The sequence below is a fragment of the Salminus brasiliensis genome, chromosome 9 (assembly GCF_030463535.1).
Source record: "Salminus brasiliensis chromosome 9, fSalBra1.hap2, whole genome shotgun sequence".
In the NCBI taxonomy this organism is placed as follows: Eukaryota; Metazoa; Chordata; class Actinopteri; order Characiformes; family Bryconidae; genus Salminus; species Salminus brasiliensis.
Genome location: NC_132886.1, coordinates 511,826 through 526,029, shown reverse-complemented (window position 1 = coordinate 526,029; position 14,204 = coordinate 511,826). Strand labels below are relative to the sequence as shown.

Genomic DNA, 14,204 nt, shown 5'->3' with positions numbered 1-14,204 from the left:
AAAAGGCTTGCCGTGACCCGGATTCGAACCGGGGTTGCTGCAGCCACAACGCAGAGTACTAACCACTATACGATCACGGCTCCTCACCCGTCACAAACTGTAGCGATCAAACGGCGTGTGGCCATTTCTACATCAGAGGACAAGTATCCATATGTTGCGGAAGAGCATTGTCTATATAATAATCAAAGCCCACGCTCTTATGGTCCAGTTTATCGTCTTTGTGGAAGAGTTGCACAGATGAGTGAAATGCAGGATCGGATACGTGTTGTCATGTTTCTGGCTTGTGTGATTAACTCTGCAAGGACCAGCATGAAGAACCAACACAGAGCTTGTGAAGGCAGAGAACGGAGCTTGCACACTTTGTTAAAAATGCAAGCAAGACCAGAGCTTAAGGGCATGCATCTGATTTTAAAAGAGCAACCTGCCCCGTGTGAGGATCGAACTCACGACCTTCAGATTATGAGACAGACGCGCTACCTACTGCGCTAACGAGGCACTCATCCCAGACAGGCAAAAAAATATCACTGCCTCATACAATTGCAGCCATCTCTACACTTTTGCGAGAACAGCTGGAAAGGAGTGTTTGGCTACTCGGCTAAGACAACAAAACCACCCACAGGTTAACTCAGCTTTGTCTGAATATGCACCGTTAAACGTTTCTTACTAGAAATACTGCTGAAAGAAAAGTGCAAAATTCACAACTTTGCGCAAATACAATGGAGCACTCATGTTTTCGGCTGTGTGAAAATCTAGGCAGCTTTACCCATGCTTGAACCTCTAGGGAGCCAATGAAAATCAAACAAGTTCCCAAATGGCAAAAAGTAATGAATGAAAAGGTTGCCGAGCCAGCCAGGAGTCGAACCTAGAATCTTCTGATCCGTAGTCAGACGCTTTATCCATTGCGCCACTGGCCCACTGCCGCAGGAAGAGGGATGGACTCTGGAGGACCTTCCCGCCTATGTCTCATGAAACTGATTCATTCAACTCCAAAGCCAAGTACAATCTCAACTTGTGTTGTGGTCTTCAGAATGTTCTCTGCTTTACTCAGCTCGTAAAAGCAGACACAAGAAGATTCCCATACTTGAGTCCAACTCTGCCCGCCTGGGTGAAAACCAGGAATACTAAACGCTAGACCGTATGGAACACTGAAGAGTAATGTATTGAAGGTGTGGGTCTAGTACATGTCCAGATCTGCTCTCGTTCAAGGTTGCCTTTTTTGAACAGAGAAACGTTTGCCCTGGCTAGTGTCATGACCAGCGGATGGAAGATGGTACCATTCATTTGGCCTATAAATTGGCATTTCCGACTCATAACTTTGCCTTGATATTTTGAATTCTTTGGAAAGTCCCGATGAAATGCAAATAGCAGAGACTAATTCAAAAGTCACCAGATAATGGGCGCCCCTGATCAAATCCCAAGGAAAAGATTAGACATGAATTCAAACGACTCTCTCCACATCCTAAGCACCAAACCTTGTACCCGTTCTACCCTAAAGGATTCCAAAGAAAAGCGTGCGATCAATAGCCAGCCGTACACTGAAAAGGCTTGCCGTGACCCGGATTCGAACCGGGGTTGCTGCGGCCACAACGCAGAGTACTAACCACTATACGATCACGGCTCCTCAGCCGTCACAAACTGTAGCGATCAAACGGCGTGTGGCCATTTCTACATCAGAGGACAAGTATCCATATGTTGCGGAAGAGCATTGTCTATATAATAATCAAAGCCCACGCTCTTATGGTCCAGTTTATCGTCTTTGTGGAAGAGTTGCACAGATGAGTGAAATGCAGGATCGGATACGTGTTGTCATGTTTCTGGCTTGTGTGATTAACTCTGCAAGGACCAGCATGAAGAACCAACACAGAGCTTGTGAAGGCAGAGAACGGAGCTTGCACACTTTGTTAAAAATGCAAGCAAGACCAGAGCTTAAGGGCATGCATCTGATTTTAAAAGAGCAACCTGCCCCGTGTGAGGATCGAACTCACGACCTTCAGATTATGAGACAGACGCGCTACCTACTGCGCTAACGAGGCACTCATCCCAGACGGGCAAAAAAATATCACTGCCTCATACAATTGCAGCCATCTCTACACTTTTGCGAGAACAGCTGGAAAGGAGTGTTTGGCTACTCGGCTAAGACAACAAAACCACCCACAGGTTAACTCAGCTTTGTCTGAATATGCACCGTTAAACGTTTCTTACTAGAAATACTGCTGAAAGAAAAGTGCAAAATTCACAACTTTGCGCAAATACAATGGAGCACTCATGTTTTCGGCTGTGTGAAAATCTAGGCAGCTTTACCCATGCTTGAACCTCTAGGGAGCCAATGAAAATCAAACAAGTTCCCAAATGGCAAAAAGTAATGAATGAAAAGGTTGCCGAGCCAGCCAGGAGTCGAACCTAGAATCTTCTGATCCGTAGTCAGACGCGTTATCCATTGCGCCACTGGCCCACTGCCGCAGGAAGGGGGATGGACTCTGGAGGACCCTCCCGCCTATGTCTCATGAAACTGATTCATTCAACTCCAAAGCCAAGTACAATCTCAACTTGTGTTGTGGTCTTCAGGATGTTCTCTGCTTTACTCAGCTCGTAAAAGCAGACACAAGAAGATTCCCATACTTGAGTCCAACTCTGCCCGCCTGGGTGAAAACCAGGAATACTAAACGCTAGACCGTATGGAACACTGAAGAGTAATGTATGGAAGGTGTGGGTCTAGTACATGTCCAGATCTGCTCTCGTTCAAGGTTGCCTTTTTTGAACAGAGAAACGTTTGCCCTGGCTAGTGTCATGACCAGCGGATGGAAGATGGTACCATTCATTTGGCCTATAAATTGGCATTTCCGACTCATAACTTTGCCTTGATATTTTGAATTCTTTGGAAAGTCCCGATGAAATGCAAATAGCAGAGACTAATTCAAAAGTCACCAGATAATGGGCGCCCCTGATCAAATCCCAAGGAAAAGATTAGACATGAATTCAAACGACTCTCTCCACATCCTAAGCACCAAACCTTGTACCCGTTCTACCCTAAAGGATTCCAAAGAAAAGCGTGCGATCAATAGCCAGCCGTACACTGAAAAGGCTTGCCGTGACCCGGATTCGAACCGGGGTTGCTGCGGCCACAACGCAGAGTACTAACCACTATACGATCACGGCTCCTCACCCGTCACAGACTGTAGCGATCAAACGGCATGTGGCCATTTCTACATCAGAGGACAAGTATCCATATGTTGCGGAAGAATATTGTCTATATAATAATCAAAGCCCACGCTCTTATGGTCCAGTTTATTGTCTTTGTGGAAGAGTTGCACAGATGAGTGAAATGCAGGATCGGATACGTGTTGTCATGTTTCTGGCTTGTGTGATTAACTCTGCAAGGACCAGCATGAAGAACCAACACAGAGCTTGTGAAGGCAGAGAACGGAGCTTGCACACTTTGTTAAAAATGCAAGCAAGACCAGAGCTTAAGGGCATGCATCTGATTTTAAAAGAGCAACCTGCCCCGTGTGAGGATCGAACTCACGACCTTCAGATTATGAGACTGACGCGCTACCTACTGCGCTAACGAGGCACTCATCCCAGACGGGCAAAAAAATATCACTGCCTCATACAATTGCAGCCATCTCTACACTTTTGCGAGAACAGCTGGAAAGGAGTGTTTGGCTACTCGGCTAAGACAACAAAACCACCCACAGGTTAACTCAGCTTTGTCTGAATATGCACCGTTAAACGTTTCTTACTAGAAATACTGCTGAAAGAAAAGTGCAAAATTCACAACTTTGCGCAAATACAATGGAGCACTCATGTTTTCGGCTGTGTGAAAATCTAGGCAGCTTTACCCATGCTTGAACCTCTAGGGAGCCAATGAAAATCAAACAAGTTCCCAAATGGCAAAAAGTAATGAATGAAAAGGTTGCCGAGCCAGCCAGGAGTCGAACCTAGAATCTTCTGATCCGTAGTCAGACGCGTTATCCATTGCGCCACTGGCCCGCTGCCGCAGGAAGAGGGATGGACTCTGGAGGACCTTCCCGCCTATGTCTCATGAAACTGATTCATTCAACTCCAAAGCCAAGTACAATCTCAACTTGTGTTGTGGTCTTCAGGATGTTCTCTGCTTTACTCAGCTCGTAAAAGCAGACACAAGAAGATTCCCATACTTGAGTCCAACTCTGCCCGCCTGGGTGAAAACCAGGAATACTAAACGCTAGACCGTATGGAACACTGAAGAGTAATGTATGGAAGGTGTGGGTCTAGTACATGTCCAGATCTGCTCTCGTTCAAGGTTGCCTTTTTTGAACAGAGAAACGTTTGCCCTGGCTAGTGTCATGACCAGCGGATGGAAGATGGTACCATTCATTTGGCCTATAAATTGGCATTTCCGACTCATAACTTTGCCTTGATATTTTGAATTCTTTGGAAAGTCCCGATGAAATGCAAATAGCAGAGACTAATTCAAAAGTCACCAGATAATGGGCGCCCCTGATCAAATCCCAAGGAAAAGATTAGACATGAATTCAAACGACTCTCTCCACATCCTAAGCACCAAACCTTGTACCCGTTCTACCCTAAAGGATTCCAAAGAAAAGCGTGCGATCAATAGCCAGCCGTACACTGAAAAGGCTTGCCGTGACCCGGATTCGAACCGGGGTTGCTGCAGCCACAACGCAGAGTACTAACCACTATACGATCACGGCTCCTCACCCGTCACAAACTGTAGCGATCAAACGGCGTGTGGCCATTTCTACATCAGAGGACAAGTATCCATATGTTGCGGAAGAGCATTGTCTATATAATAATCAAAGCCCACGCTCTTATGGTCCAGTTTATCGTCTTTGTGGAAGAGTTGCACAGATGAGTGAAATGCAGGATCGGATACGTGTTGTCATGTTTCTGGCTTGTGTGATTAACTCTGCAAGGACCAGCATGAAGAACCAACACAGAGCTTGTGAAGGCAGAGAACGGAGCTTGCACACTTTGTTAAAAATGCAAGCAAGACCAGAGCTTAAGGGCATGCATCTGATTTTAAAAGAGCAACCTGCCCCGTGTGAGGATCGAACTCACGACCTTCAGATTATGAGACAGACGCGCTACCTACTGCGCTAACAAGGCACTCATCCCAGACAGGCAAAAAAATATCACTGCCTCATACAATTGCAGCCATCTCTACACTTTTGCGAGAACAGCTGGAAAGGAGTGTTTGGCTACTCGGCTAAGACAACAAAACCACCCACAGGTTAACTCAGCTTTGTCTGAATATGCACCGTTAAACGTTTCTTACTAGAAATACTGCTGAAAGAAAAGTGCAAAATTCACAACTTTGCGCAAATACAATGGAGCACTCATGTTTTCGGCTGTGTGAAAATCTAGGCAGCTTTACCCATGCTTGAACCTCTAGGGAGCCAATGAAAATCAAACAAGTTCCCAAATGGCAAAAAGTAATGAATGAAAAGGTTGCCGAGCCAGCCAGGAGTCGAACCTAGAATCTTCTGATCCGTAGTCAGACGCGTTATCCATTGCGCCACTGGCCCACTGCCGCAGGAAGAGGGATGGACTCTGGAGGACCTTCCCGCCTATGTCTCATGAAACTGATTCATTCAACTCCAAAGCCAAGTACAATCTCAACTTGTGTTGTGGTCTTCAGAATGTTCTCTGCTTTACTCAGCTCGTAAAAGCAGACACAAGAAGATTCCCATACTTGAGTCCAACTCTGCCCGCCTGGGTGAAAACCAGGAATACTAAACGCTAGACCGTATGGAACACTGAAGAGTAATGTATTGAAGGTGTGGGTCTAGTACATGTCCAGATCTGCTCTCGTTCAAGGTTGCCTTTTTTGAACAGAGAAACGTTTGCCCTGGCTAGTGTCATGACCAGCGGATGGAAGATGGTACCATTCATTTGGCCTATAAATTGGCATTTCCGACTCATAACTTTGCCTTGATATTTTGAATTCTTTGGAAAGTCCCGATGAAATGCAAATAGCAGAGACTAATTCAAAAGTCACCAGATAATGGGCGCCCCTGATCAAATCCCAAGGAAAAGATTAGACATGAATTCAAACGACTCTCTCCACATCCTAAGCACCAAACCTTGTACCCGTTCTACCCTAAAGGATTCCAAAGAAAAGCGTGCGATCAATAGCCAGCCGTACACTGAAAAGGCTTGCCGTGACCCGGATTCGAACCGGGGTTGCTGCGGCCACAACGCAGAGTACTAACCACTATACGATCACGGCTCCTCACCCGTCACAAACTGTAGCGATCAAACGGCGTGTGGCCATTTCTACATCAGAGGACAAGTATCCATATGTTGCGGAAGAGCATTGTCTATATAATAATCAAAGCCCACGCTCTTATGGTCCAGTTTATCGTCTTTGTGGAAGAGTTGCACAGATGAGTGAAATGCAGGATCGGATACGTGTTGTCATGTTTCTGGCTTGTGTGATTAACTCTGCAAGGACCAGCATGAAGAACCAACACAGAGCTTGTGAAGGCAGAGAACGGAGCTTGCACACTTTGTTAAAAATGCAAGCAAGACCAGAGCTTAAGGGCATGCATCTGATTTTAAAAGAGCAACCTGCCCCGTGTGAGGATCGAACTCACGACCTTCAGATTATGAGACAGACGCGCTACCTACTGCGCTAACGAGGCACTCATCCCAGACGGGCAAAAAAATATCACTGCCTCATACAATTGCAGCCATCTCTACACTTTTGCGAGAACAGCTGGAAAGGAGTGTTTGGCTACTCGGCTAAGACAACAAAACCACCCACAGGTTAACTCAGCTTTGTCTGAATATGCACCGTTAAACGTTTCTTACTAGAAATACTGCTGAAAGAAAAGTGCAAAATTCACAACTTTGCGCAAATACAATGGAGCACTCATGTTTTCGGCTGTGTGAAAATCTAGGCAGCTTTACCCATGCTTGAACCTCTAGGGAGCCAATGAAAATCAAACAAGTTCCCAAATGGCAAAAAGTAATGAATGAAAAGGTTGCCGAGCCAGCCAGGAGTCGAACCTAGAATCTTCTGATCCGTAGTCAGACGCGTTATCCATTGCGCCACTGGCCCACTGCCGCAGGAAGGGGGATGGACTCTGGAGGACCCTCCCGCCTATGTCTCATGAAACTGATTCATTCAACTCCAAAGCCAAGTACAATCTCAACTTGTGTTGTGGTCTTCAGGATGTTCTCTGCTTTACTCAGCTCGTAAAAGCAGACACAAGAAGATTCCCATACTTGAGTCCAACTCTGCCCGCCTGGGTGAAAACCAGGAATACTAAACGCTAGACCGTATGGAACACTGAAGAGTAATGTATGGAAGGTGTGGGTCTAGTACATGTCCAGATCTGCTCTCGTTCAAGGTTGCCTTTTTTGAACAGAGAAACGTTTGCCCTGGCTAGTGTCATGACCAGCGGATGGAAGATGGTACCATTCATTTGGCCTATAAATTGGCATTTCCGACTCATAACTTTGCCTTGATATTTTGAATTCTTTGGAAAGTCCCGATGAAATGCAAATAGCAGAGACTAATTCAAAAGTCACCAGATAATGGGCGCCCCTGATCAAATCCCAAGGAAAAGATTAGACATGAATTCAAACGACTCTCTCCACATCCTAAGCACCAAACCTTGTACCCGTTCTACCCTAAAGGATTCCAAAGAAAAGCGTGCGATCAATAGCCAGCCGTACACTGAAAAGGCTTGCCGTGACCCGGATTCGAACCGGGGTTGCTGCGGCCACAACGCAGAGTACTAACCACTATACGATCACGGCTCCTCACCCGTCACAGACTGTAGCGATCAAACGGCATGTGGCCATTTCTACATCAGAGGACAAGTATCCATATGTTGCGGAAGAGTATTGTCTATATAATAATCAAAGCCCACGCTCTTATGGTCCAGTTTATTGTCTTTGTGGAAGAGTTGCACAGATGAGTGAAATGCAGGATCGGATACGTGTTGTCATGTTTCTGGCTTGTGTGATTAACTCTGCAAGGACCAGCATGAAGAACCAACACAGAGCTTGTGAAGGCAGAGAACGGAGCTTGCACACTTTGTTAAAAATGCAAGCAAGACCAGAGCTTAAGGGCATGCATCTGATTTTAAAAGAGCAACCTGCCCCGTGTGAGGATCGAACTCACGACCTTCAGATTATGAGACTGACGCGCTACCTACTGCGCTAACGAGGCACTCATCCCAGACGGGCAAAAAAATATCACTGCCTCATACAATTGCAGCCATCTCTACACTTTTGCGAGAACAGCTGGAAAGGAGTGTTTGGCTACTCGGCTAAGACAACAAAACCACCCACAGGTTAACTCAGCTTTGTCTGAATATGCACCGTTAAACGTTTCTTACTAGAAATACTGCTGAAAGAAAAGTGCAAAATTCACAACTTTGCGCAAATACAATGGAGCACTCATGTTTTCGGCTGTGTGAAAATCTAGGCAGCTTTACCCATGCTTGAACCTCTAGGGAGCCAATGAAAATCAAACAAGTTCCCAAATGGCAAAAAGTAATGAATGAAAAGGTTGCCGAGCCAGCCAGGAGTCGAACCTAGAATGTTCTGATCCGTAGTCAGACGCGTTATCCATTGCGCCACTGGCCCACTGCCGCAGGAAGAGGGATGGACTCTGGAGGACCTTCCCGCCTATGTCTCATGAAACTGATTCATTCAACTCCAAAGCCAAGTACAATCTCAACTTGTGTTGTGGTCTTCAGGATGTTCTCTGCTTTACTCAGCTCGTAAAAGCAGACACAAGAAGATTCCCATACTTGAGTCCAACTCTGCCCGCCTGGGTGAAAACCAGGAATACTAAACGCTAGACCGTATGGAACACTGAAGAGTAATGTATGGAAGGTGTGGGTCTAGTACATGTCCAGATCTGCTCTCGTTCAAGGTTGCCTTTTTTGAACAGAGAAACGTTTGCCCTGGCTAGTGTCATGACCAGCGGATGGAAGATGGTACCATTCATTTGGCCTATAAATTGGCATTTCCGACTCATAACTTTGCCTTGATATTTTGAATTCTTTGGAAAGTCCCGATGAAATGCAAATAGCAGAGACTAATTCAAAAGTCACCAGATAATGGGCGCCCCTGATCAAATCCCAAGGAAAAGATTAGACATGAATTCAAACGACTCTCTCCACATCCTAAGCACCAAACCTTGTACCCGTTCTACCCTAAAGGATTCCAAAGAAAAGCGTGCGATCAATAGCCAGCCGTACACTGAAAAGGCTTGCCGTGACCCGGATTCGAACCGGGGTTGCTGCGGCCACAACGCAGAGTACTAACCACTATACGATCACGGCTCCTCACCCGTCACAAACTGTAGCGATCAAACGGCGTGTGGCCATTTCTACATCAGAGGACAAGTATCCATATGTTGCGGAAGAGCATTGTCTATATAATAATCAAAGCCCACGCTCTTATGGTCCAGTTTATCGTCTTTGTGGAAGAGTTGCACAGATGAGTGAAATGCAGGATCGGATACGTGTTGTCATGTTTCTGGCTTGTGTGATTAACTCTGCAAGGACCAGCATGAAGAACCAACACAGAGCTTGTGAAGGCAGAGAACGGAGCTTGCACACTTTGTTAAAAATGCAAGCAAGACCAGAGCTTAAGGGCATGCATCTGATTTTAAAAGAGCAACCTGCCCCGTGTGAGGATCGAACTCACGACCTTCAGATTATGAGACAGACGCGCTACCTACTGCGCTAACGAGGCACTCATCCCAGACGGGCAAAAAAATATCACTGCCTCATACAATTGCAGCCATCTCTACACTTTTGCGAGAACAGCTGGAAAGGAGTGTTTGGCTACTCGGCTAAGACAACAAAACCACCCACAGGTTAACTCAGCTTTGTCTGAATATGCACCGTTAAACGTTTCTTACTAGAAATACTGCTGAAAGAAAAGTGCAAAATTCACAACTTTGCGCAAATACAATGGAGCACTCATGTTTTCGGCTGTGTGAAAATCTAGGCAGCTTTACCCATGCTTGAACCTCTAGGGAGCCAATGAAAATCAAACAAGTTCCCAAATGGCAAAAAGTAATGAATGAAAAGGTTGCCGAGCCAGCCAGGAGTCGAACCTAGAATCTTCTGATCCGTAGTCAGACGCGTTATCCATTGCGCCACTGGCCCACTGCCGCAGGAAGAGGGATGGACTCTGGAGGACCCTCCCGCCTATGTCTCATGAAACTGATTCATTCAACTCCAAAGCCAAGTACAATCTCAACTTGTGTTGTGGTCTTCAGGATGTTCTCTGCTTTACTCAGCTCGTAAAAGCAGACACAAGAAGATTCCCATACTTGAGTCCAACTCTGCCCGCCTGGGTGAAAACCAGGAATACTAAACGCTAGACCGTATGGAACACTGAAGAGTAATGTATGGAAGGTGTGGGTCTAGTACATGTCCAGATCTGCTCTCGTTCAAGGTTACCTTTTTTGAACAGAGAAACGTTTGCCCTGGCTAGTGTCATGACCAGCGGATGGAAGATGGTACCATTCATTTGGCCTATAAATTGGCATTTCCGACTCATAACTTTGCCTTGATATTTTGAATTCTTTGGAAAGTCCCGATGAAATGCAAATAGCAGAGACTAATTCAAAAGTCACCAGATAATGGGCGCCCCTGATCAAATCCCAAGGAAAAGATTAGACATGAATTCAAACGACTCTCTCCACATCCTAAGCACCAAACCTTGTACCCGTTCTACCCTAAAGGATTCCAAAGAAAAGCGTGCGATCAATAGCCAGCCGTACACTGAAAAGGCTTGCCGTGACCCGGATTCGAACCGGGGTTGCTGCGGCCACAACGCAGAGTACTAACCACTATACGATCACGGCTCCTCACCCGTCACAAACTGTAGCGATCAAACGGCATGTGGCCATTTCTACATCAGAGGACAAGTATCCATATGTTGCGGAAGAGTATTGTCTATATAATAATCAAAGCCCACGCTCTTATGGTCCAGTTTATTGTCTTTGTGGAAGAGTTGCACAGATGAGTGAAATGCAGGATCAGATATGTGTTGTCATGTTTCTGGCTTGTGTGATTAACTCTGCAAGGACCAGCATGAAGAACCAACACAGAGCTTGTGAAGGCAGAGAACGGAGCTTGCACACTTTGTTAAAAATGCAAGCAAGACCAGAGCTTAAGGGCATGCATCTGATTTTAAAAGAGCAACCTGCCCCGTGTGAGGATCGAACTCACGACCTTCAGATTATGAGACAGACGCGCTACCTACTGCGCTAACGAGGCACTCATCCCAGACGGGCAAAAAAATATCACTGCCTCATACAATTGCAGCCATCTCTACACTTTTGCGAGAACAGCTGGAAAGGAGTGTTTGGCTACTCGGCTAAGACAACAAAACCACCCACAGGTTAACTCAGCTTTGTCTGAATATGCACCGTTAAACGTTTCTTACTAGAAATACTGCTGAAAGAAAAGTGCAAAATTCACAACTTTGCGCAAATACAATGGAGCACTCATGTTTTCGGCTGTGTGAAAATCTAGGCAGCTTTACCCATGCTTGAACCTCTAGGGAGCCAATGAAAATCAAACAAGTTCCCAAATGGCAAAAAGTAATGAATGAAAAGGTTGCCGAGCCAGCCAGGAGTCGAACCTAGAATCTTCTGATCCGTAGTCAGACGCGTTATCCATTGCGCCACTGGCCCACTGCTGCAGGAAGAGGGATGGACTCTGGAGGACCTTCCCGCCTATGTCTCATGAAACTGATTCATTCAACTCCAAAGCCAAGTACAATCTCAACTTGTGTTGTGGTCTTCAGGATGTTCTCTGCTTTACTCAGCTCGTAAAAGCAGACACAAGAAGATTCCCATACTTGAGTCCAACTCTGCCCGCCTGGGTGAAAACCAGGAATACTAAACGCTAGACCGTATGGAACACTGAAGAGTAATGTATGGAAGGTGTGGGTCTAGTACATGTCCAGATCTGCTCTCGTTCAAGGTTGCCTTTTTTGAACAGAGAAACGTTTGCCCTGGCTAGTGTCATGACCAGCGGATGGAAGATGGTACCATTCATTTGGCCTATAAATTGGCATTTCCGACTCATAACTTTGCCTTGATATTTTGAATTCTTTGGAAAGTCCCGATGAAATGCAAATAGCAGAGACTAATTCAAAAGTCACCAGATAATGGGCGCCCCTGATCAAATCCCAAGGAAAAGATTAGACATGAATTCAAACGACTCTCTCCACATCCTAAGCACCAAACCTTGTACCCGTTCTACCCTAAAGGATTCCAAAGAAAAGCGTGCGATCAATAGCCAGCCGTACACTGAAAAGGCTTGCCGTGACCCGGATTCGAACCGGGGTTGCTGCGGCCACAACGCAGAGTACTAACCACTATACAATCACGGCTCCACACCCGTCACAGACTGTAGCAATCAAACGGCATGTGGCCATTTCTACATCAGAGGACAAGTATCCATATGTTGCGGAAGAGTATTGTCTATATAATAATCAAAGCCCACGCTCTTATGGTCCAGTTTATTGTCTTTGTGGAAGAGTTGCACAGATGAGTGAAATGCAGGATCGGATACGTGTTGTCATGTTTCTGGCTTGTGTGATTAACTCTGCAAGGACCAGCATGAAGAACCAACACAGAGCTTGTAAAGGCAGAGAACGGAGCTTGCACACTTTGTTAAAAATGCAAGCAAGACCAGAGCTTAAGGGCATGCATCTGATTTTAAAAGAGCAACCTGCCCCGTGTGAGGATCGAACTCACGACCTTCAGATTATGAGACTGACGCGCTACCTACTGCGCTAACGAGGCACTCATCCCAGACGGGCAAAAAAATATCACTGCCTCATACAATTGCAGCCATCTCTACACTTTTGCGAGAACAGCTGGAAAGGAGTGTTTGGCTACTCGGCTAAGACAACAAAACCACCCACAGGTTAACTCAGCTTTGTCTGAATATGCACCGTTAAACGTTTCTTACTAGAAATACTGCTGAAAGAAAAGTGCAAAATTCACAACTTTGCGCAAATACAATGGAGCACTCATGTTTTCGGCTGTGTGAAAATCTAGGCAGCTTTACCCATGCTTGAACCTCTAGGGAGCCAATGAAAATCAAACAAGTTCCCAAATGGCAAAAAGTAATGAATGAAAAGGTTGCCGAGCCAGCCAGGAGTCGAACCTAGAATGTTCTGATCCGTAGTCAGACGCGTTATCCATTGCGCCACTGGCCCACTGCCGCAGGAAGAGGGATGGACTCTGGAGGACCTTCCCGCCTATGTCTCATGAAACTGATTCATTCAACTCCAAAGCCAAGTACAATCTCAACTTGTGTTGTGGTCTTCAGGATGTTCTCTGCTTTACTCAGCTCGTAAAAGCAGACACAAGAAGATTCCCATACTTGAGTCCAACTCTGCCCGCCTGGGTGAAAACCAGGAATACTAAACGCTAGACCGTATGGAACACTGAAGAGTAATGTATGGAAGGTGTGGGTCTAGTACATGTCCAGATCTGCTCTCGTTCAAGGTTGCCTTTTTTGAACAGAGAAACGTTTGCCCTGGCTAGTGTCATGACCAGCGGATGGAAGATGGTACCATTCATTTGGCCTATAAATTGGCATTTCCGACTCATAACTTTGCCTTGATATTTTGAATTCTTTGGAAAGTCCCGATGAAATGCAAATAGCAGAGACTAATTCAAAAGTCACCAGATAATGGGCGCCCCTGATCAAAGCCCAAGGAAAAGATTAGACATGAATTCAAACGACTCTCTCCACATCCTAAGCACCAAACCTTGTACCCGTTCTACCCTAAAGGATTCCAAAGAAAAGCGTGCGATCAATAGCCAGCCGTACACTGAAAAGGCTTGCCGTGACCCGGATTCGAACCGGGGTTGCTGCGGCCACAACGCAGAGTACTAACCACTATACGATCACGGCTCCTCACCCGTCACAGACTGTAGCAATCAAACGGCATGTGGCCATTTCTACATCAGAGGACAAGTATCCATATGTTGCGGAAGAGCATTGTCTATATAATAATCAAAGCCCACGCTCTTATGGTCCAGTTTATTGTCTTTGTGGAAGAGTTGCACAGATGAGTGAAATGCAGGATCGGATACGTGTTGTCATGTTTCTGGCTTGTGTGATTAACTCTGCAAGGACCAGCATGAAGAACCAACACAGAGCTTGTGAAGGCAGAGAACGGAGCTTGCACACTTT

The 14,204-nt window shown here is 45.9% G+C and overlaps 24 non-coding genes across 24 annotated transcripts; all 24 read right to left on the bottom strand.

Annotated features, from left to right (window-relative positions):
- Positions 1 to 422: 422 nt before the first annotated feature.
- trnam-cau (transfer RNA methionine (anticodon CAU)) lies at positions 423 to 495 on the bottom strand. Its single transcript has one exon. It is a non-coding gene; the product is annotated as a tRNA-Met (tRNA).
- Positions 496 to 1,546: 1,051 nt separating this feature from the next.
- trnah-gug (transfer RNA histidin (anticodon GUG)) lies at positions 1,547 to 1,618 on the bottom strand. The gene has a single exon. It is a non-coding gene; the product is annotated as a tRNA-His (tRNA).
- Positions 1,619 to 1,960: 342 nt separating this feature from the next.
- Positions 1,961 to 2,033, bottom strand: trnam-cau (transfer RNA methionine (anticodon CAU)). The gene has a single exon. It is a non-coding gene; the product is annotated as a tRNA-Met (tRNA).
- Positions 2,034 to 2,379: 346 nt separating this feature from the next.
- Positions 2,380 to 2,452, bottom strand: trnar-acg (transfer RNA arginine (anticodon ACG)). The gene has a single exon. It is a non-coding gene; the product is annotated as a tRNA-Arg (tRNA).
- Positions 2,453 to 3,084: 632 nt separating this feature from the next.
- trnah-gug (transfer RNA histidin (anticodon GUG)) lies at positions 3,085 to 3,156 on the bottom strand. The gene has a single exon. It is a non-coding gene; the product is annotated as a tRNA-His (tRNA).
- A 342-nt stretch (positions 3,157 to 3,498) lies between these two features.
- trnam-cau (transfer RNA methionine (anticodon CAU)) lies at positions 3,499 to 3,571 on the bottom strand. The gene has a single exon. It is a non-coding gene; the product is annotated as a tRNA-Met (tRNA).
- Positions 3,572 to 3,917: 346 nt separating this feature from the next.
- trnar-acg (transfer RNA arginine (anticodon ACG)) lies at positions 3,918 to 3,990 on the bottom strand. The gene has a single exon. It is a non-coding gene; the product is annotated as a tRNA-Arg (tRNA).
- A 1,046-nt stretch (positions 3,991 to 5,036) lies between these two features.
- On the bottom strand, positions 5,037 to 5,109 carry trnam-cau (transfer RNA methionine (anticodon CAU)). Its single transcript has one exon. It is a non-coding gene; the product is annotated as a tRNA-Met (tRNA).
- A 346-nt stretch (positions 5,110 to 5,455) lies between these two features.
- trnar-acg (transfer RNA arginine (anticodon ACG)) lies at positions 5,456 to 5,528 on the bottom strand. The gene has a single exon. It is a non-coding gene; the product is annotated as a tRNA-Arg (tRNA).
- A 632-nt stretch (positions 5,529 to 6,160) lies between these two features.
- Positions 6,161 to 6,232, bottom strand: trnah-gug (transfer RNA histidin (anticodon GUG)). Its single transcript has one exon. It is a non-coding gene; the product is annotated as a tRNA-His (tRNA).
- Positions 6,233 to 6,574: 342 nt separating this feature from the next.
- On the bottom strand, positions 6,575 to 6,647 carry trnam-cau (transfer RNA methionine (anticodon CAU)). Its single transcript has one exon. It is a non-coding gene; the product is annotated as a tRNA-Met (tRNA).
- Positions 6,648 to 6,993: 346 nt separating this feature from the next.
- On the bottom strand, positions 6,994 to 7,066 carry trnar-acg (transfer RNA arginine (anticodon ACG)). Its single transcript has one exon. It is a non-coding gene; the product is annotated as a tRNA-Arg (tRNA).
- A 632-nt stretch (positions 7,067 to 7,698) lies between these two features.
- Positions 7,699 to 7,770, bottom strand: trnah-gug (transfer RNA histidin (anticodon GUG)). The gene has a single exon. It is a non-coding gene; the product is annotated as a tRNA-His (tRNA).
- Positions 7,771 to 8,112: 342 nt separating this feature from the next.
- On the bottom strand, positions 8,113 to 8,185 carry trnam-cau (transfer RNA methionine (anticodon CAU)). Its single transcript has one exon. It is a non-coding gene; the product is annotated as a tRNA-Met (tRNA).
- A 346-nt stretch (positions 8,186 to 8,531) lies between these two features.
- trnar-acg (transfer RNA arginine (anticodon ACG)) lies at positions 8,532 to 8,604 on the bottom strand. The gene has a single exon. It is a non-coding gene; the product is annotated as a tRNA-Arg (tRNA).
- A 632-nt stretch (positions 8,605 to 9,236) lies between these two features.
- trnah-gug (transfer RNA histidin (anticodon GUG)) lies at positions 9,237 to 9,308 on the bottom strand. Its single transcript has one exon. It is a non-coding gene; the product is annotated as a tRNA-His (tRNA).
- A 342-nt stretch (positions 9,309 to 9,650) lies between these two features.
- trnam-cau (transfer RNA methionine (anticodon CAU)) lies at positions 9,651 to 9,723 on the bottom strand. The gene has a single exon. It is a non-coding gene; the product is annotated as a tRNA-Met (tRNA).
- A 346-nt stretch (positions 9,724 to 10,069) lies between these two features.
- trnar-acg (transfer RNA arginine (anticodon ACG)) lies at positions 10,070 to 10,142 on the bottom strand. Its single transcript has one exon. It is a non-coding gene; the product is annotated as a tRNA-Arg (tRNA).
- A 632-nt stretch (positions 10,143 to 10,774) lies between these two features.
- trnah-gug (transfer RNA histidin (anticodon GUG)) lies at positions 10,775 to 10,846 on the bottom strand. Its single transcript has one exon. It is a non-coding gene; the product is annotated as a tRNA-His (tRNA).
- A 342-nt stretch (positions 10,847 to 11,188) lies between these two features.
- trnam-cau (transfer RNA methionine (anticodon CAU)) lies at positions 11,189 to 11,261 on the bottom strand. The gene has a single exon. It is a non-coding gene; the product is annotated as a tRNA-Met (tRNA).
- A 346-nt stretch (positions 11,262 to 11,607) lies between these two features.
- trnar-acg (transfer RNA arginine (anticodon ACG)) lies at positions 11,608 to 11,680 on the bottom strand. The gene has a single exon. It is a non-coding gene; the product is annotated as a tRNA-Arg (tRNA).
- A 1,046-nt stretch (positions 11,681 to 12,726) lies between these two features.
- On the bottom strand, positions 12,727 to 12,799 carry trnam-cau (transfer RNA methionine (anticodon CAU)). Its single transcript has one exon. It is a non-coding gene; the product is annotated as a tRNA-Met (tRNA).
- A 346-nt stretch (positions 12,800 to 13,145) lies between these two features.
- On the bottom strand, positions 13,146 to 13,218 carry trnar-acg (transfer RNA arginine (anticodon ACG)). The gene has a single exon. It is a non-coding gene; the product is annotated as a tRNA-Arg (tRNA).
- Positions 13,219 to 13,850: 632 nt separating this feature from the next.
- On the bottom strand, positions 13,851 to 13,922 carry trnah-gug (transfer RNA histidin (anticodon GUG)). The gene has a single exon. It is a non-coding gene; the product is annotated as a tRNA-His (tRNA).
- Between the last annotated feature and the right edge of the window lie 282 nt (positions 13,923 to 14,204).